Source organism: Portunus trituberculatus, chromosome 31 (assembly GCF_017591435.1).
Source record: "Portunus trituberculatus isolate SZX2019 chromosome 31, ASM1759143v1, whole genome shotgun sequence".
In the NCBI taxonomy this organism is placed as follows: Eukaryota; Metazoa; Arthropoda; class Malacostraca; order Decapoda; family Portunidae; genus Portunus; species Portunus trituberculatus.
In genome coordinates, this window is record NC_059285.1 from 7,837,706 (window position 1) to 7,854,869 (window position 17,164).

Sequence of the window (17,164 nt, forward strand, 5' to 3'; positions counted from 1 at the left end):
CTCCAGGATCAGGGTGGCGGCGGATGAAGGAAGGATGAGGGGAGGAGGAGGTGAGGCGTCCCCTAATTAATTATGTGCAATAACTAATCAACAGGAACGTTATCTGGGTCGACCAACAAAGCCTAAACGCCCTTATCAGCTGAGCACGAGGACGCGGCTTGTAATCAATGTCCCCATTCACTCGTCATTCAGCTTGTAATTTACGGTTTATTCATGCACTGCGACTCGGCTCTTATTATAATGATTTTTATATTTATTGGGAAGGGTCCCGGGCGTAGGTGGTTATTAATATCACATAAATTAGGTGCGGGTGTGTTTACCTTGGAGAGGGTCGCGCCGTGCCCAGGCCGTCCTCGGTATTAAGTCTTTACCCTGTGTTATGGAGTGATTGGGCGTTCATTATCGCATGACTCCTCTACTCCTCCCCCTGTCCCATCCCCTGCTCCAGTCTTCCTCCTACTCCACCGTCCCTTCTTACTCCTCCACTTGCTCTCCACCCTCTTCTTTTTCCTTCTATTCTGCCGCCGTCTGTACTTCACCCTCGTCTTCCACCCTCATTTACCCTCTTTTCTCGCTCACCGTCATTATCTCTCTCTCTCTCTCTCTCTCTCTCTGCATTCATCAATTCTTTCCTTTCATCTTCGTTGTCTCAAATTTCAACGCAGACAACTCTATTTACCATCAATTTCCGCATTTCCTCCTCCTCCTCCTCCTCCTCCTCCTCCTCCTCCTCCTCCTCCTCCTCTTCTCAATCATATTCTATCACTTCTACTTAACTTCCTTCTTTCTGTAAATGTACTACGCGTAAGAAAAGTTACTAATATCGTATCTACTACTCTTCATTCGCCCTCCCATGCCTCTCTCTCTCTCTCTCTCTCTCTCTCTCTCTCTCTCTCTCTCTCTCTCTCTCTCTCGTTGTTCCTGCTCCATTACAATTACTATATTGGTGGAGGAAACGGAGTGGATTGCAAAAGGAGTAACTTCCACTGTCTTTTGTACTGAGAGAGAGAGAGAGAGAGAGAGAGAGAGAGAGAGAGAGAGAGAGAGAGAGAGATATGTAACCTGAGAAATACTGTTCACTTGTATTAATCTTTATTTTGAGCTATCTTAAATATTCCTATTGTTAGTAGAGAGAGAGAGAGAGAGAGAGAGAGAGAGAGAGAGAGAGAGAGAGAGAGAGAGAGAGAGAGAGATAAATGGTGGTGCGGAAGGAAATGGACGTAAAGAATAGAGAAGGGTTGACAAGTAAGGACTAAGGAGGAGGAGGGAGGAGGAGGAGGAGGAGGAGGAGGAGGAGGAGGAGGAGGAGGAGGAGGAGAATAAGAAGGTAAATGAAGGAGAATTGTTAGGAATAAATGAGACAGGTGAGAAGGGCAAGAATGAAAAAAAAAGAAAGAAGCATTTACAAGGAATATGATAATATGAAGGAAGGAAGGATGAAGATCGGGAGAGGAAGATAAGGCTGGTGATGATAAGGAATCGCGATAGCTAGAGGAGGAGGAGGAAGAGGAAGAGGAGGAGGAGGAGGAGGAGGAGGAGGAGGAGGAGGAGGAGGAGGAGGAGGAGGAGGAGGATTTGACGGGAGCAGAAAGAATGGGGAAGGCGGAGAGGAAGGATAGGAAGATTATGAAATGGAGGCTGGGAAAGGTAACCAGAGAGAGAGAGAGAGAGAGAGAGAGAGAGAGAGAGAGAGAGAGAGAGAGAGAGAGAGAGAGAGAGAGAGAGGCCAAAATCACCATTCATCATGTGGTCGGCTGTACCCTGTGATTAATCCTCACACCTACAAGTCCTGTTTACACATTGCTGTTCTTGCCGCTGTGCGAGGGCTCCTGCAGGCGACGGTGACGGCAATGGTGGTGGTGGTGGTGGTGGTGGTGGTGGTGGTGGTATCTGTTGCATGCTGGTATTGTTGCTGGTTTTGCTCTTGGTGGTGATGCTCGTGGTGTTTGCATTCAGATAGGTGTTGTGAATGTGCAAGAGAGAGAGATAGAGACAGAGAGAGAGAGAGAGAGAGAGAGAGAGAGAGAGAGAGAGAGAGAGAGAGAGAATGATATTGCACCGACTTTAGTATTTGTGAAAGTATATGTATATTTCCCTCTTAACTCTCTCTCTCTCTCTCTCTCTCTCTCTCTCTCTCTCTCTCTCTCTCTCTCTCTCTCTCTCTCTCTCTCTCTCTCTCTCTCTCTCTCTCTCTCTCTCTCTCTCTCTCTCTCTCTCTCTCTCTCTCTCTCTCTCTCTCTCTCTCTCTCTCTCTCTCTCTCTCTCTCTCTCTCTCTCTCTCTCTCTCTCTCTCTCTCTCTCTCTCTCCAACCAAAACTCATCACGGCTGAGCGAATTTCCAGCAGACAAGGACAATGGTGGAGATAGTTTGAAGGAAATGCAAATGGCCAATATACTAAAAAATTAGGCTCAAACTGTTTGGAAATTGACAGCGGGGACACATACTAATACAAAAGCCCAGCGCAAGAGAAGTAATTGGCGAACCACACTATTGAAAGATATTAGTTTAAGCCACAATAGTTGGGTGAAAAAAGATTAGGTGGTGTTTTTGTACTGCTATATTTCATCTGCTCTTTTTTCTCTCTCTCTCCCTTATCGAATGCTAATTGCCAGGGCACTAATACCTTGCTGTGGTTTTAAGCTGTGTAGACTTTCGCGGTGAACATAAATTTCTGGCCTTTGAAGTGTCTGGATTCTTGAGTGAAATGCGTGTTTGTCTTCCTCCTTCGTGGTTGTGTTATATTATGCACCGCGCGGAAAGACTCAAAACATGATGGTGTGAGTGGAGGGAAGGACAATAGCAGGAGAAAATGGAAGGAAGAAACAGGCAGACTAACAGGCAGACAGGCAGACGGACGGACGGATGGACGGGCAGACAGGCAGGCAGACAGGCAGGCAGGCAGAGAGGGAGAAACACGCGTCTATGATTTGAGCCATAAAGGAAAAGCGCGTTATCTGCCTCGCAAACAACAGCACGGGCAAAACACATAAATTGAACAAGATAAAAACATTAAAGACACAAATCACCTTCACACACACACACACACACACACACACACACACACACACACACACACACACACACACACACACACACACACACACACACACACACACACACACACACACACACACACAGAACACATTTCTCACTTATCACGGTGTCGACTTTTGGCATAATCATAAATCGTAATTAGTGAAGTTCTGAGCTTCGACGAAGGGTAATGTGTGTGTGTGTGTGTGTGTGTGTGTGTGTGTGTGTGTGTGTGTGTGTGTGTGTGTGTTTTGACCAGGCGCGGCCGTGACGGTGTGTTGTTACGTATTGCAAGGAACGGGAGGAGATAGGTAGATGAGGAGTAGGAGGAGGAGGAGGATGAGAAGGAGGAGGTGAAGTGGGAAGTGATGAAAGAGGAAGAAGAAGCTTTGGTGGTAGATTGTAGCAGTAGTGGTGGTGGAAGACTTGTAAAAGAAAGGAGAGAGCAGGAGAGCAGAAGGAGGAGGAGGATGATGATGAAGAGGGGTTCGAGGCGGAGTCGGAGGCGAAGAAAACTAAATAGGTGGTTGAGACGAAGGAAGATGAGGAGGAGGAAGAGGAGGAGGAGGAGGAGGAGGAGGAGGAGGAGGAGGAGAAGGAGGAGTACCACACAAAGAGAAGCAAGGAGGCGAAGCAGGTGGAGGGGAGATTCTGTACAATTGAGTTTCATATCCTGCTGGTAGAGGGCGTTGCTCTGATTTATTTCTCATTCTTTCGCATCAGGTGGGAAGAGGAGAAAGAGAAGGAGGAGAAGAAGGAGGAGGAAGAGGAAGAGAAGGGGGAAAAGGAGAAGGAGGAGGAGGAGGATCTTCGTGCTCCTATCGGAAAGTGGCTGGCGGGTCGCATTATTTTTCCCCTTCCAGATTTTATTACATAAGCTTGGAGGTGATGCCGTGTTGAAATTATGTACAGGAGTAGAGAGTCGTCACAGTAGTAGTAGTAGTAGTAGTAGTAGTAGTAGTAGTAGTAGTAGTAGTAAAAGTTGTAGTAGTAGTCTACGTATATATATGTAAAACCTTGGAGGCATGACATAAGAAGAAAAGTAACGACAAAAGAAATAATGATAAAGGAAAGGAAGAGGCGGATATGTATGGCCAGGAACTCCTCTCTCCTCTCCTCTCTCTTCCTTACCTTAGCTGGAAGAGCACGGAGCGTCGGGGCAGGGAGAGGCGGGATGGGGCGGGGCGGGCGGGGCGTGGAGGGGGGTTGCATCTCATCTGATAATCTTGGCGGGAGAAAAATGTCCTGTGTGGTCCTTAACTCCGTGGCTCTCGTCTCCCCCTGCAGTGTTTGGTGTATATATTCTGGTGATTCTCGCTTTCCTCTATATGTCTTCCTGTCATTGTTTGTCCACTCGCTTGTATTAATATTTCCTTCTCGTCTTGTTCTCCTGTCGCGGTTGAATGTTTGCTATCCACGAATATGTAAATCTATGTGCGTACAAATGTTTCGAGTTTTTTTTTTTATAGTATTTGCTTTACGGAAAGTTCCATATATTCCGGAAAAAAATACTGAACGTAACTCTATTTTACATATTTGTTTATGGAATTAAATTTTTATAGTCAACAAGTTTCCAGGTGCTGAAACAAAAGTGGAAATTATATAAAAAAGTAATTTTAAAGTTTAAGATATTTTTTTGAAGGTAAACACTAAGTTATTGTTATTCTAGTTATAAGAAATTTCATGTATTAAAAAAAATATTAGAACTAATTTGTGGTCAACGAAAGTTTTCCGCTGAAGTACAAAGTAAATAGAATATACAAATAGATTTTTTATGTAAATAATAGACAAATATATATTTCTAACGTCAAAGACCAAGAAAGAGCTTGAGTGTCTGACAGCCTGATGAGCAAGACATTAATACATTTCCGGGAAAAACGTAGACGTTTTTTGAGGAAAATACACACAATACTGGAAAAGGAAAAGATGAAATTTAATATATATATATATATATATATATATATATATATATATATATATATATATATATATATATATATATATATATATATATTATATATATATATATGCCTCTTATTTGCAACCTTAGAAATAAAGCAATGGAAATTATAATATTATTCAACCGCAAGAAGATCGTGTTGGTAATGGCGGTGGTGGTGATGGCTGTAGCTGTGGTGGGAGTGGTGGTGACGGTGGTGGTGGTGGTGGTCGTCGCGTCTCAGAAAAAAAAAGTGTAAAAAAAGAGTGATGATTATTTTTTCCTTTCGTCTCTAAGGCCGATTTGCTCTCCATTCCTGGAAAGAAATTACAAATACTTTCCAGCCTTCCATTGATGTTTCTTTTAGTGGTAATTAATTTCTCAGAGGGGAAAGATGAAATGGAAGGAAGAAAGGAGCGGGGAGAGGAAAGGAGGGCGGGAAGGATGGAAGGAAAGAGCTGTGAGAGAGGACAGGTGAGAGGAAGAGATGGAAGGCCGATATTTTGTGAGCCTTGAGAAAATGTTTGAGACGCGCCGAGGTGAAGGTGTTTTTATATTATTGAATTTTGTGGTGTGTGTGTGTGTGTGTGTGTGTGTGTGTGTGTGTGTGTGTGTGTGTGTGTGTGTGAGAGAGAGAGAGAGAGAGAGAGAGAGAGAGAGAGAGAGAGAGAGAGAGAGAGCTCGTATAGTAAACAAGAAAAAGTAATATCACTTCTGTGAATCACACACACACACACACACACACACACACACACACACACACACACACACACACACACACACACACACACACACACACACACACACACACACACACACACACACACACACACTCTCTCTCTCTCTCTCTCTCTCTCTCTCTCTCTCTCTCTCTCTCTAAAAAACAATAACGATGGTTAATAATTTTAATAATTATGATAAGAAGAAGAAGAAGAATTATGATAATAAGAATAATGATAGTATTAATGATAACAATAATAATAGTAATAATAATGATAATAATGATAATAATAATGATAATAGTAATAATAATAATAATAATAATAATAATAATAATAATAATAATAATAGTAATAATAATAATAATAATAATAATAACAATAACAGTAATGATAATAATAATAATAATAATAATAAAATAATAATAATAATAATAATAATAATAATAATAATAAAAATAATAATAATAATAACTAACAATAATAATAACAATAATAATAAAATAATAACAAACATACAAACGCCACAAAAATGTTCATATTCCAGCAGAGTGCAAGGCGAAAATATTAATATTAATCAAAAACTTTCACGCCATACTGTTAACACCACTGGATCATTGTGAGAGAGAGGCTGGCGAGGGAGAGAGGTAGAGGGAGAGGCACGTGTTGGGAGATAATAAGGGAAGTGATGAAAGGGAGGAGTATGATAAGATGGAGAATAGTAGGGGTCGGCGCTCCCTATAAATCTGTGATTTCTTTCTACAATACATATTCTGGTAAATGTAGCCATGTATACAGCTTGTCTCGTATGTGTGTTTCACTGTTTGATCTGATCTGCTGCAGTCTCTGACGAGACAGCCAGACGTTACCCTACGGAACGAGCTCAAGAGCTCATTATTTCCGATCTTCGGATAGGTCTGAGACCAGGCACACACCACACCGGGACAACAAGGTCACAACTCCTCGATTTACATCCCGTATCTACTCTCTGCTAGGTGAACAGAGGCTACACATGAAAGGAGACACACCCAAATATCTCCACCCGGCCGGGGAATCGAACCCCGGTCCTCTGGCTTGTGAAGCCAGCGCTCTAACCACTGATCTAGCGTGTGTGTGTGTGTGTGTGTGTGTGTGTGTGTGTGGTTGTCATGGCGACGAGACAATGTTCACCTCTGCGTATCAACACCTTTCTTTCCTTCCTCCTTGAATAGTTCCTTTGTTATCACTCTTCCTCTCTTTCCTTTCATCATTTTTCCGTCTTTCCTTGCTTCCTCCATTTTCTTTCTTTTTCTTCTCCCTGTTGGTCTTACTTGCTTTTCACCTATCTCAACTTTGCCGTCTCTGCTTTTCTTTATAATTTTCCTTCCTCACTTTCTTTCTTTTCCTATTATTTTCTGCAGACACAACCGCCATATATTCTAAAACTTACAAATAAACTCCCTACTAAAGATATATCGTCACATTTATACTACTACTACTACTACTACTACTACTACTACTACTACTACTACTACTACTACTACTACTACTACTACTACTACTACTACTACTACTATTACCACCACTATACTGCTACCACTACCTTAACTTTCTGATTCAGTGTAATGCCTGCTATTCAGAGTACGGAGCTTCCTTGTATTGTGGCTCTAAGGAGTCAAACTTTGGGGAGATGAGGAGGAGGAGGATCAGAAGGAGGAAGAGAAGGAACTACAGTAACAATAATAACATCTTACCAGTACGTGTGTCATAGTCTCCTCACTGCTTTTGATATCACAAGTACTGGAAGAGGAGGAGGAGGAGGAGGAGGAGGAGGAGGAGGAGGAGAGGAAGCGGTTGATGAGGAGTGAGAAATGAACTCTCTCTGTCTTTCTTCTATTCTTTCATCGTAATATTTGAGAAAAAGATAGAGAAGTGGATATGTTAAAGTTTGAACAGTGCCAGAGAGAGAGAGAGAGAGAGAGAGAGAGAGAGAGAGAGAGAGAGAGAGAGAGAGAGAGAGGAAAATAGGAGAGAAAGCCCCCCTCCAACTTACAGAGGAGGCTGGCCAGGGGAAGTTGTTCAAGAAGTTAAGTAAAGGTGATGTGGTTGCCTGGAGGAGAGCGTGGGAGAGCGTCAGGTACGAGAGTTATAATAATAATAATAATAATAAAATATTTATTCCACTATGAAGTGGTTATTCATTACATCAGTACATACATATTCTTTACATCAGTACATAGTACATCAGTACATACCTAGTGGTCATATTTTGAGATAACACACACACACACACACACACACACACACACACACACACACACACACACACACACACACACACACACACACACACACACACACACACACACACACACACACACATACGCTTGTCTTTAGCTTGTACAGACACTTAGTGATTAGATAGGAGGAATTTCCTGAGTCGCGTCTTAAATGAGTGTAGGGTGCTTGAGTCTTTCACTTCTTGTGGCAGGAGATTCCATAATGAAGGACCTCGCACAGAGAGAGAGCGACTCCCTGACTGGGTGACCGCTCTGGGCACATACAGGTTGTGTTGTTGCCTGGTGACGCTGCCTGTTAATGTGTTCACTGTAGAGAGGTCGATCACGTTCTGTGGGTAGTGGTTCTTAAGTTGTTTGTACAAAGTCACTGCTGTATTGAATTGAATTGTTTTTATTACATTGAGCCATTCCAGTCTTTGAAATATGGGAGTGACGTGGTCATATTTCCGGGCGTTTCCGTCTGCCACCTTAATAGCAAAGTTTTGTAGCTTTTGAGTTTTTGAGAGTAGTGTGGTGTTGGAGGTTCCCCAGATTGTGTTACAGTAGTCAAGAATACTCAATACTAGCGACTGTATTAGTATCATGCGAGTCTCTTTGTCAAAATAGTGTTTGACTCTGTTTATATAGAAGAGTGTTCCCGTGATTTTAGTGGAAATTTCGTTGATATGGATGTCGAAGCTCATGTAGGTATCGAAGTATACGCCCAGGTTTTTAACGTGTGAGGAAGGCTTGATGGTGGTGTCGTGGAAATTAATAGTTGTGTTTTCTGGTATTCTTGGGATGAGTTGATGTGTCCCTATAAATATACATTGAGTCTTCTTGGCATTTAGCTTAAGGCCATTTCTGAGGAAATATTTTCTGGCTCTGTTGAGTGTCTGTTCTGCTTGAGATATTATGGTGGGTAGTTCTGTGACTGTGCCTGAGTGAAGAAACTGCGTGTCGTCAGCGTATTGTGTGAGGGAACAGTTCTTAATGTAGTAGGACATATCGTTAACAAATAGATTAAATAATATAGGTCCTAAAATAGAGCCTTGAGGCACGCCATATAGAGTAGAGGCTTGTGTGGAGACAGTGTTGTTGAGTCGGACAGACTGTGATCTTTCGTTCAGATAATCCTCAAACCAAAAAGCATCTACGTCGGCCAGTTTTAGTTTTTCAATAAGGATTTGGTGGCTGACACTGTCGAAGGCCTTCGACAAATCGCAGAGTGTTAGCAAAGAGATGCGCTTGTTGTCCATATTCTTATAGATTTTGTCTGTTACAACTGTCAGGGCTGTTGCCGTGCTGAGTCTAGGCCTGAATCCATGCTGACTTTCGCTGAGCAATTTGTTACTTTCCAGATGTTTAACTAATTGAGAGGAAACAATTTTTTCTAGAACTTTCGAGAAAATGGGAAGGAGGGAAATAGGTCTGTAATTACTTTTATCCAAGGGATCTCCGCCTTTGTGTATAGGGATGACTATAGCATGTTTCCATGACTTGGGGAAGGTTCCTGTGACTATTGACGTATTGATAATAATAGTTAGGTAGTATGCAACAATACATAGCGAGTCTTTAATAAAGTTCAGTGAAATACCATCTGAGCCAAAAGATTGGGTTTCCTGTAAGTGTTTGATCGTCAGCACTACAGTGGGAACGTCAACAGGTTCTGGACGGAAAGGTGTGGTGTGCGTTGCGTTGGGAAAAGGAGTGTACGTGTCGTGGGCCTCATTCTTTAGTGCATCTTGTGTCTCTTCGTACGTTGTCTTCCCGACGTTAGCAAAGAAATTATTAAGTTCTTCTGCTCTCAGGCCTGCGTTATTAAGCGAGTCTGCCGCGGTGCTGGTTTTCCTTGACGGTACAATGTCACGCATTACATTCCAGGTTGCAGCAATGTTCCCTTTACTGTTTTGAAGTCGACTTCGGTAGTGCTGTTTTTCTTGTTATTAATGAGACTCTTTACCTGCTTTTTTAGGCTTTTATACTGATTCCTTAAAGTTTCGTTCAGAGGGTCGCGCTTTAGTAAGGCTTGAGCATCATTTCTCGCTCTCATGGCCTGACACATACTGTCATCTATCCACGGGGCGGGCGGGCGGCGAATTTCCTTGGTCACCATAGGGGCACAAGCTGTAAGGCTGTCAGTGAAAACATTAGTTAAAGTGTCAACCTACTTGTTTATATCGTCTGTCTTTAGTATGTTGTCAAGAATATGGCTTTGCTGTTTGCTGGGGTAGTTGTGCAAGTCACGTACAGCTTTAAAGACAGATGAGCGTTTTGGTTTGTTGATATTAACGGTGGTTGCTACGAGATCGTGATCTGCTATCGCACTAGGGATGACATCTGCATTAAGAGCCAGCTCTGGCTTATTTGTGATGATGACTTCGATAAGTGTGGCTGTGGTGGAGGTGATTCGTGTGGATGAGGTTATCAGTTGTGCTAATTTGTTATTTCTAGTAATTTGTGATAATTTGTTTCGTGGAAGCAGGAGGTCGTCATTTAGATCACCTAAGATGTAAACTGTTTTCCTTACCATGCATACAGTTTTGAATATGTCAGAAGTATAATCATAAGAATCAACATGTGCCTTCGGGTGTCTATACATACATTCAATGATACCCGAAGGAAGTTCTCTGCACTGCACATTCAGAAATATATTTTCAACTGAGGGGTGTGGTGGTATTTTAGTATAAACAATAGTGGGATTTAAACACTGTTTAGCATATAAACATACACCTGCATCCCGACCTTTGTCGTAGCGGTGTATTTTGCAGCCTAGAATGTTAAGTATATAATCAGGAGTGTGAGGAAGTAGCCAGGTCTCACTGATGCACAGGACGTTCACACTGCGTTCATAGATTAAAAGTTTTAGTTCGTCTAAATTTGATAGCAGAGACTGTGCATTCACATGTTCAATTACTAGAAAGTCCTTTGATGAAATAGTTTTTTCTCTGACGGCAACACCTTCTTTGCCACGCCTCTATGCTGTATAGTAGTGACAGAGGCGGTTTTTGTGACCGTATGAATTACACTGTGTTCACAAAATCACATGATCAAACCTGCACCGAGACAGTTGATGATTGAATTCATCGCAGTTAAAACAGCCAGTTCTCTTGCGGTTGTGTGTGTGTGTGTGTGTGAGAGAGAGAGAGAGAGAGAGAGAGAGAGAGAGAGAGAGAGAGAGAGAGAGAGAGAGAGAGAGAGAGAGAGAGAGAGAGAGAGAGAGAGAGAGAGAGAGAGAGAGAGAGAGAGAGAGAGAGAGAGAGAGAGAGAAGAAAGCAATAGCCGAATGTTACTGTATGAAAGAGAAAGGTATGAAAAAAAATATATATCATTCAATACAATAGCAATAGATAATCACCATCAACAACATAAAATCCCATAAAAAAACGCATATCCAACCAAAAAAAAATGAAATAACAATAACAAAAAAAAAAAAAAAAATAGAAAATACACAACACATTAGACCAAAATAACTACTAGCATCCAATTCTTTCTTTCTCACGAACCCAAAAAAAATAAAAATAAAAGGGAAGAGAGAGAGAGCGAAAAAGAAGTAAATTCCATTCCCCTCCCCACCCAGAATCAAGTTAAGCAAGTCTGCAAATACAGGAAACCAGGTAATGCGAGCGGGATGATCAGTCAGGTGAGGCAGGCGGGCAGGTAAGGCACTCATGAGCAGGAGCAGGTGGGGCAAGCAGACTGGTGGACGAGCAGGCTGTCAGGTCACGATAGGTCACGGGTAAGAGTAGTCGTGCTTCCAGTGAGTCATGAGGTGCCCTGGGCGTGACCGTGGCGAGAGGGGTGACCTTCCTAGTAGGGCAGGAGGTCAGATCAGCTGGTGGAGGAGGAGGAGGAGGAGGAGGAGGAGGAGGAGGAGGAGGAGGAGGAGGAGGTTAAGGTTGAGAAGAAGGAAGTAAAGGAAGAAATGAAGCGTAGGGAAATTTTTCAAAGTAACTGTTTCATTTGTGTTATATTTTTATTGTTGGTTTTTACTTGTTTCCATTTTTCCTTTATGTGTTTTTGTATTACTTATATTCCGTGTTTTTTATTACTTTATCATATATTTATTCCTCTCCATTTTTAACATCTTTCTTTCCGTTCTCTTTTTTTCTTCATCGTCCACCGTATGTGTGTGTGTGTGTGTGTGTGTGTGTGTGTGTGTGTGTGTGTGTGTGTGTGTGTGTGTGTGTGTGTGTGTGTTTTCTTTGTTTGTTTGTCATACCCCATTTCTTCCTTCCTCCTCTGTGATCTCTTTCTTTTCTTGTCTGTCTTTTGATGGTCGTTGAATATGACGAGCACGAACGCAAGCACACACACACACACACACACACACACACACACACACACACACACACACACACACACACACACACACACACACACACACACACACACACACACACACACACACACACACACACACACACACACACACACACACACACACACACACACACACACACAGTCTTCTCGCTATTCATATTTTTCATCCCCTTGAGAGAGAGAGAGAGAGAGAGAGAGAGAGAGAGAGAGAGAGAGAGAGAGAGAGAGAGGTATCATTCCATTGAGGAGATATTACTTATGCTTGAGAGAGTCTGAGAAAGGAGAAACATACACACATTTTTCGATAGGAAGTGTTAACAGCTATTCACTGCCTCTCACTCCTTCTCCTTCCTCTCCTTTATACTCCTGTCTTCCCTTTCCTTCCACCTTCCCTTCCTTCTATCTGTCTTCTGCCCTTCGTTCATCACACTCTCTTTCACTTCCTTTTCTCCCATACAAACCTCTCTATTGCTACATATACACACACACACACACACACACACACAACCATCCCATGGGTCTGAGTGAATCTCGATCTTTTGAGGTTTTATTTTCACTAGTGTGCCATATTTACCTCCCCCTTTCCTCTTCTGTCCCTCTTCTCCCGTTTCTCCCATAATATTTTACTCTTTTCTCCTTTACCTCTATCCTGTTGTTTCCTTCGTGTGTGTGTGTGTGTGTGTGTGTGTGTGTGTGTGTGTGTGTGTGTGTGTGTGTGTGTGTGTGTGTGTGTGTGTGTGTGTGTGTGTGTGTGTGTGTGTGTGTGTGTGTGTGTGTGTGTGTAGCATCATCATCTTCCTCCGGCGTGTGTTTTATCGTCTCACCCAGCACCTGATAATTTCCAAAAAGCTTGTAGGCGGAAATTTGCTCCACTACTACTTAGGAGTGAATTACTTTCCAGAGAGAGAGAGAGAGAGAGAGAGAGAGAGAGAGAGAGAGAGAGAGATACGAAACGTATGTATTGGAAATTCTTGTAAATTTAAATGAACACCTACACATACACATCATTCCTTGGCAATTACATACAGACTTTCTTCGAAAAAACATTTTTTGTTATTTTGAACATAGGTGTTTGTATATTATCATTTGAATTTCGTAATTCTAGTGATGATTTTGTGTGCTCCATAATTTGTTGTTGTTGTTACCTTTTCCTTTTTCTCTTGTCTTTGCACTGGAACTTCTTTTTTCTCTTCTATTTTAGTAAATAATGATGATCTTTTAGAATAGTTGCTTCTTATAATTAGTTTACATTTTTTATTTGAATACATGATTTTCTCTATTTTTTATTTGCATTTTGATTCTCCTATGAGTTTGTTTATGCTTTCATTTTTTTTCTAATTCATGACCGTCCAATTATTCTCTTATTGCACAGGCTCTGTTCACCTTTAAGTTAAGTTTAGTCAGCCAACCTTCTCCATCCTTCTTTCTTTCCTTATAAATCATATTAGCATCTCCTCCGTCTACGCTCAGTCCCACGTCTCTCTACTTTGTGTCCCTTCCGCCTCCTCCTCCTCCTTCCTTGCCTCCCCAAGCAGGTCATCCATCAATATAGCCACTCTATTTCTTCCTGCTCTCTCCCCTCCCCCTTATCCTTTCCCTCCTCCTCGGCCTCCTCCTGCTTTTCTTCACTGTCGTACTTCCTGTCTTGTCTCCAGTCTCTCATCTCTATACCTCCACACAAACAACTTCTTCCTCTTATTCTTCTTCCTCCTCCTCCTCCTTCTCTTCTTCTTCTTCTTTTCTTCTTCCTCCTCCTCCTCCTCCTCTTCCTCCTCTCTTATTCTTCCAGGAATTCTGTGTCTTATAGATCGACATTTCCATATTACACATCCTTTCTTTCATCCCTTCCTTCCTCCCTCCACCTACCCATCCCATCCCTTCCCTTCCCTTCCCTTCCCTTCCCTTTCCGTCGTTTCTCTCCCTTCCTCCTCCCTCCCCCAACAAAACACGTGAGTAAGGTCGTTCATCTTGAGGTTTTGGATAATAATCTCGCCCCTAATGAGGTGGAACATTAGCGACGCTGTACCCTTAATGGCGGAGTCTGATTTGAGTCATCCCCTATCAGCCTGTCAGTCCTTCCCTCCATTGTCTCCAGCTTCCTTCCTCCCTCCCATGCTCCTTCTCTCTCTCCATCTTGTCCCCCTTACTCTCTCTCTCTCTCTCTCTCTCTCTCTCTCTCTCTCTCTCTCTCTCTCTCTCTCTCTCTCTCTCTTCGCCTAGTTGTCCAGGAAAGGCTTAATTCTCCGTCTTTCCTCCTTCCTTGAATTCTATGTGCGCTCCATTGAGATTTTTTTATTTGTGTTGTCTGAGTGTTATTGTTGTTCATGTTTGTCGTATTGTGTTTGCTGGCTGTGGTTCTATAGTTTTTTTTTTTTATCTTCTTGTATTTTCATTTTGTTCTTCGGTTTGTTTTTAATTTTTATGTTTCTTATGTTTTCCTTTCCTTTCTTATTTTTATGCTTTATTTTTCTTATGTGCGTTTGCTTTTTCGCCATTTTCTTATTTTTTTTTGTGTGTATATTTTTATTTACTGTATATACCTTCTTCTATTTTTTTTTCTATCTCTCTTTGGTTTCCGTTCTTCTTTATGTTTATTTTTCCTACATTTATTGTGCGTGCTTTTTTTTTTTTTCCTTTTATCATTTTGTTTTCTCTTAGTATTTACGTTCCGGGATATCTCTACATTTGTCCCTGAATATATTTATATAATCTGTCACGAGATCGACAAGTGGATTAATTTGCTAATAAATCCATATTAATTTTGTGTGCAGATCAATTTTCACACAAATATACGCAACATCCGTTAAATATTTTGTTCATCATGGATCTCAATAAGCTCATCGGATCCAATACATTTTTTTTTCATTGGATAAAACCGTAATTTCGTGTTTTATGATATGAATGTCAATCAGTCCAATATATTATTAGTTTGCAATGGAAAGAGAAAATAGCCAGTTTGATATGCCATTGTTTATAGTGTTCTTATTGTTTTCCTGCATTTTTTCATATTTATTTATTTTCTTGTGATGAATAATTATTCTCGTGTTTGTTTCCATTCCCGTCACCGTGTTCTGTCTCCGCCCTCGTCCTTTCAGCTCATATTGATTGTCTTTGTCTCGTCCTCATCAGCCTCCTCCTCCTCCTCCTCCTCATAGTATTCTCCAAACTTTATTTCGCGTTCCTTCCTCCTGTTATTCGTCCACCTTCGTTGCGCAGCGCTCACTCAAACACTCACAGACTCACACTCACACACGCACACACACAAAAGACACGTCCCATTCCCATCATACTTAAAAGCAATTTCCTACCACCCACCTGACTCATTCACCTACACACACACACACACACACACACACACACACACACACACACACACACACACACACACACACACACACCGCGTAGTGTACGCTCGACTCACAATCGAGAGGGCCGGGTTCGAGTCCCGGCCCGGCGAGGCAAATGAGCAAGTCTCTTAATGTGTGGCCTCTGTTCACCTAGCAGTAAATAGGTGCGGGATGTAATACGAGGGGTTGTGGCCTCGCTTTCCCGGTGTGTGGAGTGTGTTGTGTTTCAGTCCTACCCGAAGATCGGTCTATGAGCTCTGAGCTCGCTCCGTAATGGGAAGACAGGCTGGGTGACCAGCAGACGACCGTGGTGAATTACACACCTCACGCACCCACCTACGACTAAAAAAAAATAAAGAAAAAGACAACCACCGTTTTCTTCCTCTCCTTCCCCGCCTCCCTTTCTCTCCCTTCCTCGTACCCTCCCCTCATAATCCTCATTCCACTCCTCCTGCCTGCAACTCTTCCCCGCATTCTCATTCCTTCTGGCAAGACATTTATGCCTCTTTAGGACGCACGAAATTACTACTTATGAATAACACGTTTTCTGTTGGTGCGAGGACGGGGCGGGAAGGAGGGTGTGCAGCGGATGCTCCTGTGTCGAGACTACCCAGGGCGTGACACCTAATCGCAGCCACGGTAGCGACTTGCCCCTGACCGCCCGCGTCGTAAAGTCCGCGAGTTAGCGCACCGTGGGTCGTGTGGCGGTGGTAGTTAAGATGCCACGGCTTATCAAATGTCCTGACGGGAGCCACCAAGAGAGAGAGAGAAAGAGTAAGAGAGGGCGAGAGGGAGGCTGGGAAAGAGAGATTGCTTGATTCGATATAAATACGAAGATTGTCTCAGTGTTACCACCAAAAGTCTCAGATCGCGTTGGTGAACTTGGTGGTCTCTCGGTGTCCCCGGAAAGTAGAAGAACAGCTAATATTGTGGAAGAATGAGAAGGAAGGAGGAAGGCAAGGCGATAAGAGAAGAAATTTCAGAAAAGGAAATGGAGAAACAGAAGAGCCTGAGATACAAAGATAAAGAATGAGATGGAAAAAAAGACACATGGGAGACACAGAGAGAGAGAGAGAGAGAGAGAGAGAGAGAGAGAGAGAGAGAGAGAGAGAGAGAGAGAGAAGGGAAGTAGGGAAGTAAGGAGGAGGGAAAGAGGGAGGGAGGGAGGAAGGGAGGGAGGGAGAGTGAAAGAATTCCTCGAAACAAAAAATAGCAATATTCGAAGAGTGTATCAATGCTAGAAAAACCGTTGCAAGGGAAGGAAAACACCTATTTAGATTGCCATGATGTATCTCCTTCGTACCAAAGTTGTGGTCAATAAAGTTACTATTGAAACAGTAATGCTGCTAATAATACAACTAAAAATAGGAAAAAAAAGAGTTATTTGTAACACTGGCTCAGTAGGAGAAAAGAATGTGTAGGACGTTGGTACCTCTTCAGGGACAGAAACGAGTAGGCGGAAAATATTAAGGCTGGTGCATGGTAATACTGCAGAAACATGAAGATATTTCGGGTTTTAGTACCACGCAGGCGGGAGAAAGATA